This window comes from Triticum urartu, chromosome 1 (assembly GCF_003073215.2).
Source record: "Triticum urartu cultivar G1812 chromosome 1, Tu2.1, whole genome shotgun sequence".
Classification (NCBI taxonomy): Eukaryota; Viridiplantae; Streptophyta; class Magnoliopsida; order Poales; family Poaceae; genus Triticum; species Triticum urartu.
This window is the reverse complement of record NC_053022.1, coordinates 576,387,818-576,398,630: the sequence shown is the minus strand read 5'-3', so window position 1 is coordinate 576,398,630 and position 10,813 is coordinate 576,387,818. Positions and strand designations below refer to the sequence as shown.

Below are 10,813 nucleotides of genomic sequence, written 5' to 3'. Positions count from 1 at the left end.
CCCTCTCTCCCCGTTACGTCTCTCCCTCGTAGTCTTGGCGAAGCCCTGCTTCTGTGACGCCCTGCATCCACCACCACGCCGTCGTGCTGCTGGATCTTCATCAACCTCTCCTTCCTCCTTGCTGGATCAAGAAGGAGGAGACGTCTCCCGTCCCGTACGTGTGTTGAACGCGGAGGTGCCGTCCGTTCGGCGCTGGTCATCGGTGATTTGGATCACGTCGAGTACGACTACATCATCACCGTTCTTTTGAACGCTTCCGTGCGCGATCTACAAAGGTATGTAGATGCATCCAATGACTCGTTGCTAGATGAACTCCTAGATGATCTTGGTGAAACGAGTAGGAAAATTTTTGTTTTCTGCAATGTTCCCCAACAGGCCGGCGGCTCGGTGCGCAGTGACGCTCCTCCCAGGTGTTGGTGGCGAGGAGGCGGTGGTCTGCGGGCGGTGGCGGCCTCGTCGGCCAGTGAGCTGCGGCGCGACTACAGGGTCGTTGCTCGTGGCGATGGCTCGAACTTCATCTCCGAGCACCCGAGATCCCCTGCTTCCAAGCCTGGTCTCTCCACTCCTCCCTCTTCACTGGTAGAAAAAGGGCCTTTAGTCCCGATTCATAATGGCCTTTAGTCCCGGTTCTGGAACCGGCCCTCCACGTGGCCGGTCCACCTTTAGTCCCGGTTGGTAACACCAACCGGTAATAAAGGAAATTTCCTGATTTTTTTTTGAATTTTTTTTATTTTTTTTGAAAATTTCTTTTTGAAAATTTTTTATTTTCAAATTTCTGAATTATTTTAACCTCTAATCTCCCTCATTACTGCTCAATTTAATCTCGAATCACCCCTCATCATTCCAAATCATCTCACTTCCCGAACGGTCACCCATCCTCTCACTACTCCAGCCTGAGCACGCTTAACTTCCGGGTTCTATTCTCCCTCATTTCCAAGTCTGCATTTGTTGTTTTCCTGACAATAGTAAGATGTCAATCCTATTAACCCTCAGGAATTTAGCTTGAGCATGAAGTCACATATTTCACTGTTTGAATTTAAAACTATTGTTCTAAAAAACAATAATTTTTTAGTAACACTAATATTTTTGAATAAGTAGTTTGACCATTGTTTGACCACAGTTTGACCATAGTTTGACCAGATTTGACCAAAATTCAAAAAAGGTGAAATAATTATTTAATAACACTAATATTCTTGAATAATTATTTAGTAACACTAATACTTCTTGAATAAGTATTTAAAAAAACTGAAATTTAAAAAACTGAAATTTGAGCATAACTTTTTTTCCTTTTGGAATTTGAGGATTCTAGAAATTTGCAAACAGGCCGTAGGCGGTCTCCATCGGATGTAACTTTTCGAGTAGATGATTTTTCATATAAAAAACTTTTTCATCCGAGTTCGTATGCAAAAGTTATGCCCATTTTACAAATTCCAGAGAGATTTTGTAAATAAAGTCGAAATTCATATTTGTAAATTTTCCCAACAACTAGACCACATATCACATGTGAAACTTATTTTCTTTTATTTTTTTGACATTTTCATCATTTTCTTTTATTTTTTTTAAACTGAAAAGGCGATCCAGGGGGGGTATAGTTTGAAAATGGGACCTTTAGTACTGGTTCGTCGCACGAACCGAGACTAAAGGTCTCATCCCCATTAGTCCCGGTTCGTGCCTCAAACCGGGACTAAAGGTCTAATCTTTAGTCCCGGTTTGTGGCACGAACCGGGACCAATGGTTGTGGGACAGGAGCGAGGCCCATTGGTCCCGGTTCATCCCACCAACCGGGACCAAAAGGTCTAGATGAACCGGGACTAATGCCTTAGCCGCACGAACCGGGACCAATGCTCACATTAGTCCCGGTTCTAGACTGAACCGGGACTAATGGGCTGAGCCGGCCTGGACCATAGCCCTGTTTTCTACTAGTGCTTGTCTCCTTTCCATCCTCGCTCACCCTGATCGATGTGCTTAATTGCCTTGCAGGAAGGTCATCGACTCGTAAGCCTACAAGCTGTCCCACGGCTGCCTTCATTTCCACCCAGGTTAACTAATTTGCATGCATGTACGATTTCTAGTATCTCCAGAATCTTGTCAATTCATGCATTTTTTTTTTTGGTAAGGAATTCATACGAGTGTCTACTGTCTACAGATTTTAGGTTACTCAAGATCAACTGAGTGCACTAGGCATCCGTAGTTGCAAAACGATTCTGGATTTTTGCTTGGTAAATTTTCTGGAATTACTAATTTGTGCATGTATCGGTCAGCAATCAAAATCATTTGTTGATCGAGAAGTCCAAAAATAGCAAGGTCCGTTCTCTTCAGTGAATTTTTAACTTTGCTCCCTATTGTATATATATTCACACGAGAAGCTGGTATTTAATTGGGAAAAAAATCCTGGGATTTTAATTAGTAATTTGCTGGTATGGAAAGATGGATCTGTTATTAATATACATCAAGTAGTTCTTATACGTTTCATATAGACAGTTCATTGATGATAGGAACATTGCGTGGAAATTGATTTTATAAATTATTACAGAGATAGCTAATGAAACTAGAGTTGTATTCCGTATTAGAACTGTTGCTCTTTAAGGTGTTTTGACTATTGAGGTTTACTCTGGGTGTTGAAGTGCAACAATTACTTCTCCCTGGAGGGTCTCTTTACCTTTGCATGTTTGTAGTATATAATATCTGGTGTTCCTTCTTTTAAGTTTTTAATTGTCAAATTTCATGTTGTTCTTGTTCCTGTTTTCTCTTTATCCAAATCTTCCTGGGATTTAAATCAGAAAGGATGCTCAACGGGACTTGGTCACGCCGAGATATCAGCAGCAATCGACACCGACAAAGCTCAATTATCTATTGCATATTCAGAAGAAAGCATCTCCTGTCGACAATCAAGGCACTATGACAGGTATATCAAAAAAGTGTTCCGCCGAACTAGTTCATGACTTCAGATGCATCTATATTAAAGCTTTATAAAATTTTCTCTTAGCAAATTGTTTAGTTGGTGGAGTATATATACTTGATTGCTTATCCTAAATATGATTTGGGGCACATAGGGTCTGACTAGATTCAAAACCTGCTTAACTTCACACAGATCTTGGTGTGAACACCCATTCTTCGATTAGCCCCTCCACCATAGTTGTGAGTCGGATTTTTATTTATTTTTGGTACCATCAAGGGCATTCAATATTTCTTGATCTATTTGACTGGATAACAAAATAATCTAGAAACTTCTACTGGACATTACCTCAGTTCCATTCAAGAAAATGGTATATGCAGTGAATTAAAAGGTTTATACTCATATAGAGAGGTAGAAAATCTAATGTCGTTTTTTTCTGGAAGGGCTGGGTGTATATGTATATACTGGTACTTGAAAAGGGGTATCTGCTCTAATTTTTTCAAGCATGCATGCAAGTCTGTCAGTGTATGTAACTTGTAAAGCTTTGAAAATGTATTGTTCGTTGATGTTATTCCTTATTAATTTTCCCTAGCATAAACCAGACTTTATGTGTAAATGTGCTTCTGGAGTATTATCGACCAAGATTGTTTGTTGTGCACTTACGTCAGCATCTAGATCATAAATCTACAACATCGCATCTCGTTGAACAGCATCATATGTGCTATTTTCTGGCATAACCTTTGATGTTAATGCTCATAAAACAACAAAGAAACATTATACTTTGAGAAAGCGGATGCCAAATTGTACCGAATGTTCCAAACAGAATGAAAATTAGACCATGTGTTCGATTTTGATTTCATCCACAAATTTAGTTGTTTTGGGCAAAATTACAAGCTTATTTCTCAGATTGTAGTAAGTTTTGCACCAAATTCTAAGAGAGTGAGCGCTTCATTTCTTTGAGAAGCAAAACTTGGACTAAGGATTGTAAGTTTTTTATTTATTCTTAGCATTTTCTACAATCTTCTGTTTTGTTGCCGATCATCTCTTGCAAGTTAACAAGAACACTATTACTTTGTTAACAAATATCCATTCATTTTCTTCTTGGCTAATGTTTATTTGTTCTGAAACTCCATGCATATACATACCCGTAGTTACAAAATGATTTCTCTGTCGGAATTGCATATGCATATCAACATATTGTTTGTTTCAACACATTATTTCTTTAACCTTATGCCCCTAGGATGTGCTTCATTGATGCCGCTTATTGTTCCCTATACTCTAATCAGTAAATATGAAATTCTCGGTGAACCATAATCAGTTTTATTTACACTGTAGGTAGCTCAAGCCTAAGATGCAAACATCTCTAGGAATGGAGTTGCTGACGGTATGCAAAGAATGAGACAATGGTGATGGTCAGGATCGATGTGTCAAGCATCTGAGACATATCGACGTCAAGACATGGAAGAGGGCTCTCTACCCTTATAGATAGGCCTTCTTACCATGCTGCATTACTAACCTGCACAATTAATGTGTATCGAAATTAACTTTGGAAGAACATTAAGCATGCAAACATAGCTGTGGAGAATCCTTGGAACATCTTACCTGCAATGTTAACTTAAACCTTCTGGATCAGCAAATGCTTCATCCTTCTCTTCAAATGTAAATTCTACTGCCCAGAACAAACCAGTTAAAGAGTTACGGGAAGCTTGTCTTTTTGAGCATTCTGAAAACCGGAGAGTATCCATCTCGATTTGGTTGTAGAATAATGCTATAAGCTCTGCAGCATGGCTTACAGTTCTGTACCACCAAAAGCTAGACAGAATGTGAGCTAAGATTATCTGTCTTGTCATGAAACAACCACTGGTAAGAGAAAAATGAGAACGATGAAGAACGGGCACAATGCTCCATGAACTTGGCGCATGCTAGATAGATAAACTGTACTTTTGAGACCAGACAGATCTGTGTGTCTCTTCACATGATTGCGGTATTTTACGAGTTTGTTTAGGAGTTAAAAAAATTAGCTTCTTTTTTTGTCTGAACCAATTCCAATACATATAAATAATAATTAACGAGTAGCATTTAAGTAGCCTATATACAGTTTATCATCTAAACTTGTGCCAGGCTGAAGCACACCCATGCCACAATAAAATACTATAACATAAAAAACATTTCGGCTGAGTTGGTTGCTCACCTTACCTCGTAGTAATTTTACATCGCAGGCCAATTTCTCTTACGGTTGTTTCGGGCGTGCCAGGCTGAAGCCCACGCTGTAATCTTACCTCTGTTATATTGTATATTATCTCACCAGCCTACACGCTATAATCTTACCCCAGTTGCCTTGTAAATTACCTCAGAACAGAAGCCTCCACGGTTGGCATACGTGCAGATTGCATGTGCCTACACGACTTGGCTGGGGTGAGGAATAAGAATTCCTTGTTGAATATATGGGTTGTGCAGGTATATTGTATAGTCCGGCCCACCTCTTAGTCATTGTATAGTTGAGGTTGTGGCCCACTTTGTATTCCATATATACGTGTGCTATGAACCGATCAATACATCGAGTTGCATTGCCAAAATATTCGTTTCCAACATGGTATCATACCTACGATCCTAACCCTAACTCCTACCACCGCCGCCGCCGCGTCTGCTCGCCGCCGCGCCGCCGCCCCCCTGTGTGCTGCCGCCGCCTCGCGCTTCCGCCCGCAACCCGCAGTGCCGCCACCCGCGCCGCGCCGCCATCCTTCCCGCCGCGCCGCTTCACCATGCGCCGCCGCCCTCCCCTCTCGGCCATGGCCTCCCCCGGTACCACCTGCAGCTGCCGCACCAACCCCTTCGACGGCCCCGATCCCGTCGTCATCCGTGATCTCAATATCCTCGCCCGGGTTCCCGTCGTCCTCGATCAACTCACCTCCACCTACTATGCCTGGAAGACGTACTTCTCCCTTGTGTTCCGTGAGTACAATCTCCGGGATCACATCGATGGCTCCGTGGACTCTTGCTTCATGGAGGACGATGAGGAGTGGACGTCCATCGACGCCACTCTTATCCGCTGGTTCTACACCACCATCTTGAAGGACCTCTTCCACACGGTGGTCTCCGCCAATGATGACGCGCACACCGTTTGGACTAAGCTCAACGGCCTCTTCACCGACAACGCGCTCCAACGCAAGGTCTTCTTGCACGGCGAGTTTTTTGGGTCCCAGCAGCTTGACTCGTCGGTCGACGATTATTCCATGCGCCTCAAGAAGCTTGTTGACGAGCTCCGTGACCTCGGCGAGAAGGTCTCCGACGAGCTCCTCCTCAGCACCCTCATCGTCGGCCTGAACGAAGACTTCAGGAACGCCGCCTCCAACATCCCTCTCATCACCAACCCCAGCTTCCCCAAGATCATCGTGTACCTGAAGCCGGAGGAGAAGAGGATGCGGATGTCGCGCGCCCGGGCCACCCATACGGCTCTCACCGCCGGAACCCGCGGCGGTGCGCCGCCCACCGCTCCGGCTCCCCCGCCGCGGCCCGCCCAGGGGCCCCTCCACGTGCAGCCGCCGCCCAGGTTCCCATATCCCACGCCGCCGCAGGCCCCTCCGCCGCCCCCCGCCGAGCAGCAGCAGCGCCGGGGCGGGCGTCGTGGCCGAGGTGGCCGCAAGCAGCAGCAGCAGCCACCAGCTGCCCTTGGCGGGGCGCCGCGCCAACCGCAGCACCCGCTCCCATCTCCGCCCTGGCAGGCCGGCCAGAACCCTTGGACGGGGGTTGTTCACGCATACTCCATGCCCATACCGCGTGCCCCCGTCCCCGGTGTTTTTGGCACCCGCCCGGCCCCTCATCAGGCTTTGTACGCGGCCCCTCAGGCGTATCCACCGGCGCCGCTCTACGGCCCCTCGGCGGCCTATGGGCTGCCTCCGGCCGGTGGGCTCGTGGCGCCGCCGCCACAGCCTCTGCCGTCGGCCCCGGCCCTCCCGCCGGCACCATGGGTTCCCGCTCTGCTAGCGGCCCTCCACACCGCCCCCATGCCACAGCAGTACACCAGCGGTGGCGACTGGTACATGGACACCGGAGCCACGACTCACATGGCCGCCAACCCCGGTAACCTTCTTACTGCTCACCCTGTTCACACTGCTGCTCGCATTACCGTGGGCGACGGTTCTTCCATGCCCATCACTCATGTCGGCCATGCTGCTTTTCCTTCTAACTCCGTTCCATTACATCTTTCTAACGTACTCGTTTCACCTGACATCATTAAAAATCTTGTTTCTGTTCGTTCTCTTACACGAGAAAATCCTGTCACCGTTGAATTTGACATGTTTGGCTTTTCTGTTAAGGATGCCCGTACCTGGATGGTGCTCCACCGATGTGACAGCCCCGACGATCTCTACCCGGTCCACTCCTCCACATCCTCCGTCGCTGCACCCATGGCGCTTTCTGCTGGAGTGGACCTTTGGCATGCTCGTCTCGCTCATCCCAACCCTGCCACCCTTCATCATATTCTTCGCAATTTTTCATTCACGTGTAATAAGATCGACGATCACACTTGTCATGCTTGTCGTCTCGGCAAACATACTCGTTTACCCTTTAGCACTTCCTCGCATGTTGCTTCATACCCATTTGAGTTAATTCATAGTGATGTTTGGACCTCTCCTGTTGCAAGTAACACGGGCTATCTCTATTATCTTGTTATCCTTGATGATTTTTCGCACTATGTGTGGACCTTCCCGTTGCGACGAAAGTCGGATTCTGTTGCCACTCTCACCGCATTCTACTCCTATGTCTCCACGCAGTTTGGTCGCCCCATTCATGCACTCCAAACAGACAACGGGAAGGAGTTTGATAATCTTGCAATCCGCAACCTTCTCGCCACACACGGCATGATTTTTCGTCTCACTTGCCCGTACACTTCGAAACAAAATGGCCGCGTTGAGCGCGTGCTTCACACACTCTTAATGACTGCGTTCGCACCCTCCTCTTTCACGCCAACGTGCCACCACGTTTCTGGCCTGACGCGCTCGCCACCGCATCACTACTCCTCAACATCCGTCCCTGTCGCACTCGTGGGAATTTTGCTTCTCATCATCTTTTGTTCGGCACGCCACCTTCCTACACCGAGCTTCGCATTTTCGGTTGCTTGTGCTGTTGGGGAACGTAGTAATTTCAAAAAATTTCCTACGCACACGCAAGATCATTGTGATGCATAGCAACGAGGGGAGAGTGTGACCGACGTACCCTTGTAGACCGACAGCGGAAGCGTTATGACAACGCGGTTGATGTAGTCGTACGTCTTCACGGCCCGACCGATCAAGCACCGAAACTACGACACCTCCGAGTTTTAGCACACGTTCAGCTCGATGACGATCCCCGGACTCCGATCCAGCAAAGTGTCGGGGAAGAGTTCCGTCAGCACGACGGCGTGGTGACGATCTTGATGTACTACTGTCGCAGGGCTTTGCCTAAGCACCGCTACAATATTATCAAGGACTATGTTGGCAGGGGGCGCCGCACACGGCTAAGAATATGATCACGTGGATCAACTTGTTCGTTTTTGGGGTGCCCCTTGCCTCCGTATATAAAGGTTCAAGAGAGGAGGAGGCCGGCCGGCCCCTATGGCGCGTCAAGGGAAAGAAGTGGGGAGGGAGAAGGAAAGGGGGGCGCCGCCCCCCCTCTCCTAGCCCAATTCGGACCAGGGGGGAGGAGGCGCGCGGCCCACCTTTGGCTGCCCCTCTCTCTCTCCACTAAGGCCCATATGGCCCATTACTTCTCCCGGAGGGTTCCGGTAGCCCTCCGGCTTTCCGGTTTTCTCCGAAATCACCCAGAACACTTCCGGTGTCCGAATATAGCCGTCCAATATATCAATCTTTATGTCTCGACCATTTCAAGACTCCTCGTCATGTCCATGATCACATCTGGGACTCCGAACAACCTTCGGTACATCAAAACGTATAAACTCATAATATAACTGTCATCGAAACCTTAAGCGTGCGGACCCTACGGGTTCGAGAACAATGTAGACATGACCGAGACATGTCTGCGGTCAATAACCAATAGGGGGACCTGGATGCCCATATTGGCTCCTACATATTCTATGAAGATCTTTATCGGTCAGACCGCATAACAACATACGTTGTTCCTTTTGTCTTCGGTATGTTACATGCCCCAGATTCGATCGTCGGTATCCAATACCTAGTTCAATCTCGTTACCGGCAAGTCTCTTTACTCGTTCTGTAATACATCATCTCGCAACTAACTCATTAGTTGCATTGCTTGCAAGGCTTAAGTGATGTGCATCACCGAGAGGGCCCAGAGATACCTCTTCGACGATTGGAGTGACAAATCCTAATCTCGAAATACGTCAACCCAACATGTACCTTTGGAGACACCTGTAGAGTACCTTTATAATCACCCAGTTACGTTGTGACGTTTGGTAGCACACAAAGTGTTCCTCCGGCACACGGGAGTTACATAATCTCATAGTTATAGGAACATGTATAAGTCATGAAGAAAGCAATAGCAACATACTAAACGATCGGATGCTAAGCTAATGGAATGGGTCATGTCAATCAGATCATTCAACTAATGATGTGATCCCGTTAATCAAATGACAACTCTTTGTCAATGGTTAGGAAACATAACCATCTTTGATTAATGAGCTAGTCAAGTAGAGGCATACTAGTGACACTCTGTTTGTCTATGTATTCACACATGTATTATGTTTCTGGTTAATACAATTCTAGCACGAATAATAAACTTTTATCATGATATAAGGAAATAAATAATAACTTTATTATTGCCTCTAGGGCATATTTCCTTCAGTCTCCCACTTGCACTAGAGTCAATAATCTAGATTACACAGTAATGATTCTAACACCCATGGAGCTTTGGTGCTGATCATGTTTTGCTCGTGGAAGAGGCTTAGTCAATGGGTCTGCTACATTCAGCTCCGTATGTATCTTGCAAATCTCTATGTCTCCCACCTGGACTAGATCCCAGATGGAATTGAAGCGTCTCTTGATGTGCATGGTTCTCTTGTGAAATCTGGATTCCTTTGCCAAGGCAATTGCACTAGTATTGTCACAAAAGATTTTCATTGGACCCGATGCACTAGGTATGACACCTAGATCGGATATGAACTCCTTCATCCAGGCTCCTTCGTTTGCTGCTTCCGAAGCAGCTATGTACTCTGCTTCACATGTAGATCCCGCCACGACGCTTTGTTTTGAACTGCACCAACTGACAGATCCACCATTTAATGTAAACACATATCCGGTTTGCGATTTAGAATCGTCCAGATCAGTGTCAAAGCTTGCATCAACGTAACCGTTTACAATGAGCTCTTCGTCACCTCCATATACGAGAAACATATCCTTAGTCCTTTTCAGGTATTTCAGGATGTTCTTGACCGCTGTCCAGTGATCCACTCCTGGATTACTTTGGTACCTCCCTACTAAACTTATAGCAAGGAACACATCAGGTCTGGTACACAGCATTGCATGCATGATAGAGCCTATGGCTGAAGCATAGGGAACATCTTTCATTTTCTCTCTATCTTCTGCAGTGGTCGGGCATTGACTCTGACTCAACTTAACACCTTGTAACACAGGCAAGAACCCTTTCTTTGCTTGATCCATTTTGAACTTCTTCAAAATTTTGTCAAGGTATGTGCTTCGTGAAAGTCCAATTAAGTGTTTTGATCTATCTCTATAGATCTTTATGCCTAATATGTAAGCAGATTCACCGAGGTCTTTCATTGAAAAACTCTTATTCAAGTATCCCTTTATGCTATCCAGAAATTCTATATCATTCCCAATCAGTAATATGTCATCTACATATAATATCAGAAACGCTACAGAGCTCCCACTCACTTTCTTGTAAATACAGGCTTCTCTGAAAGTCTGTATAAAACCAAATGCTTTGATCACACTATCAAAGCGT

General features: G+C 45.9%; 1 long non-coding RNA gene across 3 annotated transcripts; it reads left to right on the top strand.

Annotated features, from left to right (window-relative positions):
* The first annotated feature begins 501 nt into the window (after nucleotides 1-501).
* On the top strand, nucleotides 502-4,594 carry LOC125540456. Of its 3 annotated transcripts, none has more exons than XR_007297317.1 (5): nucleotides 539-553; nucleotides 1,981-2,039; nucleotides 2,147-2,304; nucleotides 2,781-2,905; nucleotides 4,232-4,594. It is a non-coding gene; the product is annotated as an uncharacterized LOC125540456 (long non-coding RNA). The 3 variants fall into 3 exon arrangements; XR_007297315.1 differs by having other exon boundaries at nucleotides 1,981-2,059; XR_007297316.1 differs by lacking the exon at nucleotides 2,147-2,304 and having other exon boundaries at nucleotides 502-553.
* Nucleotides 4,595-10,813: the final 6,219 nt, after the last annotated feature.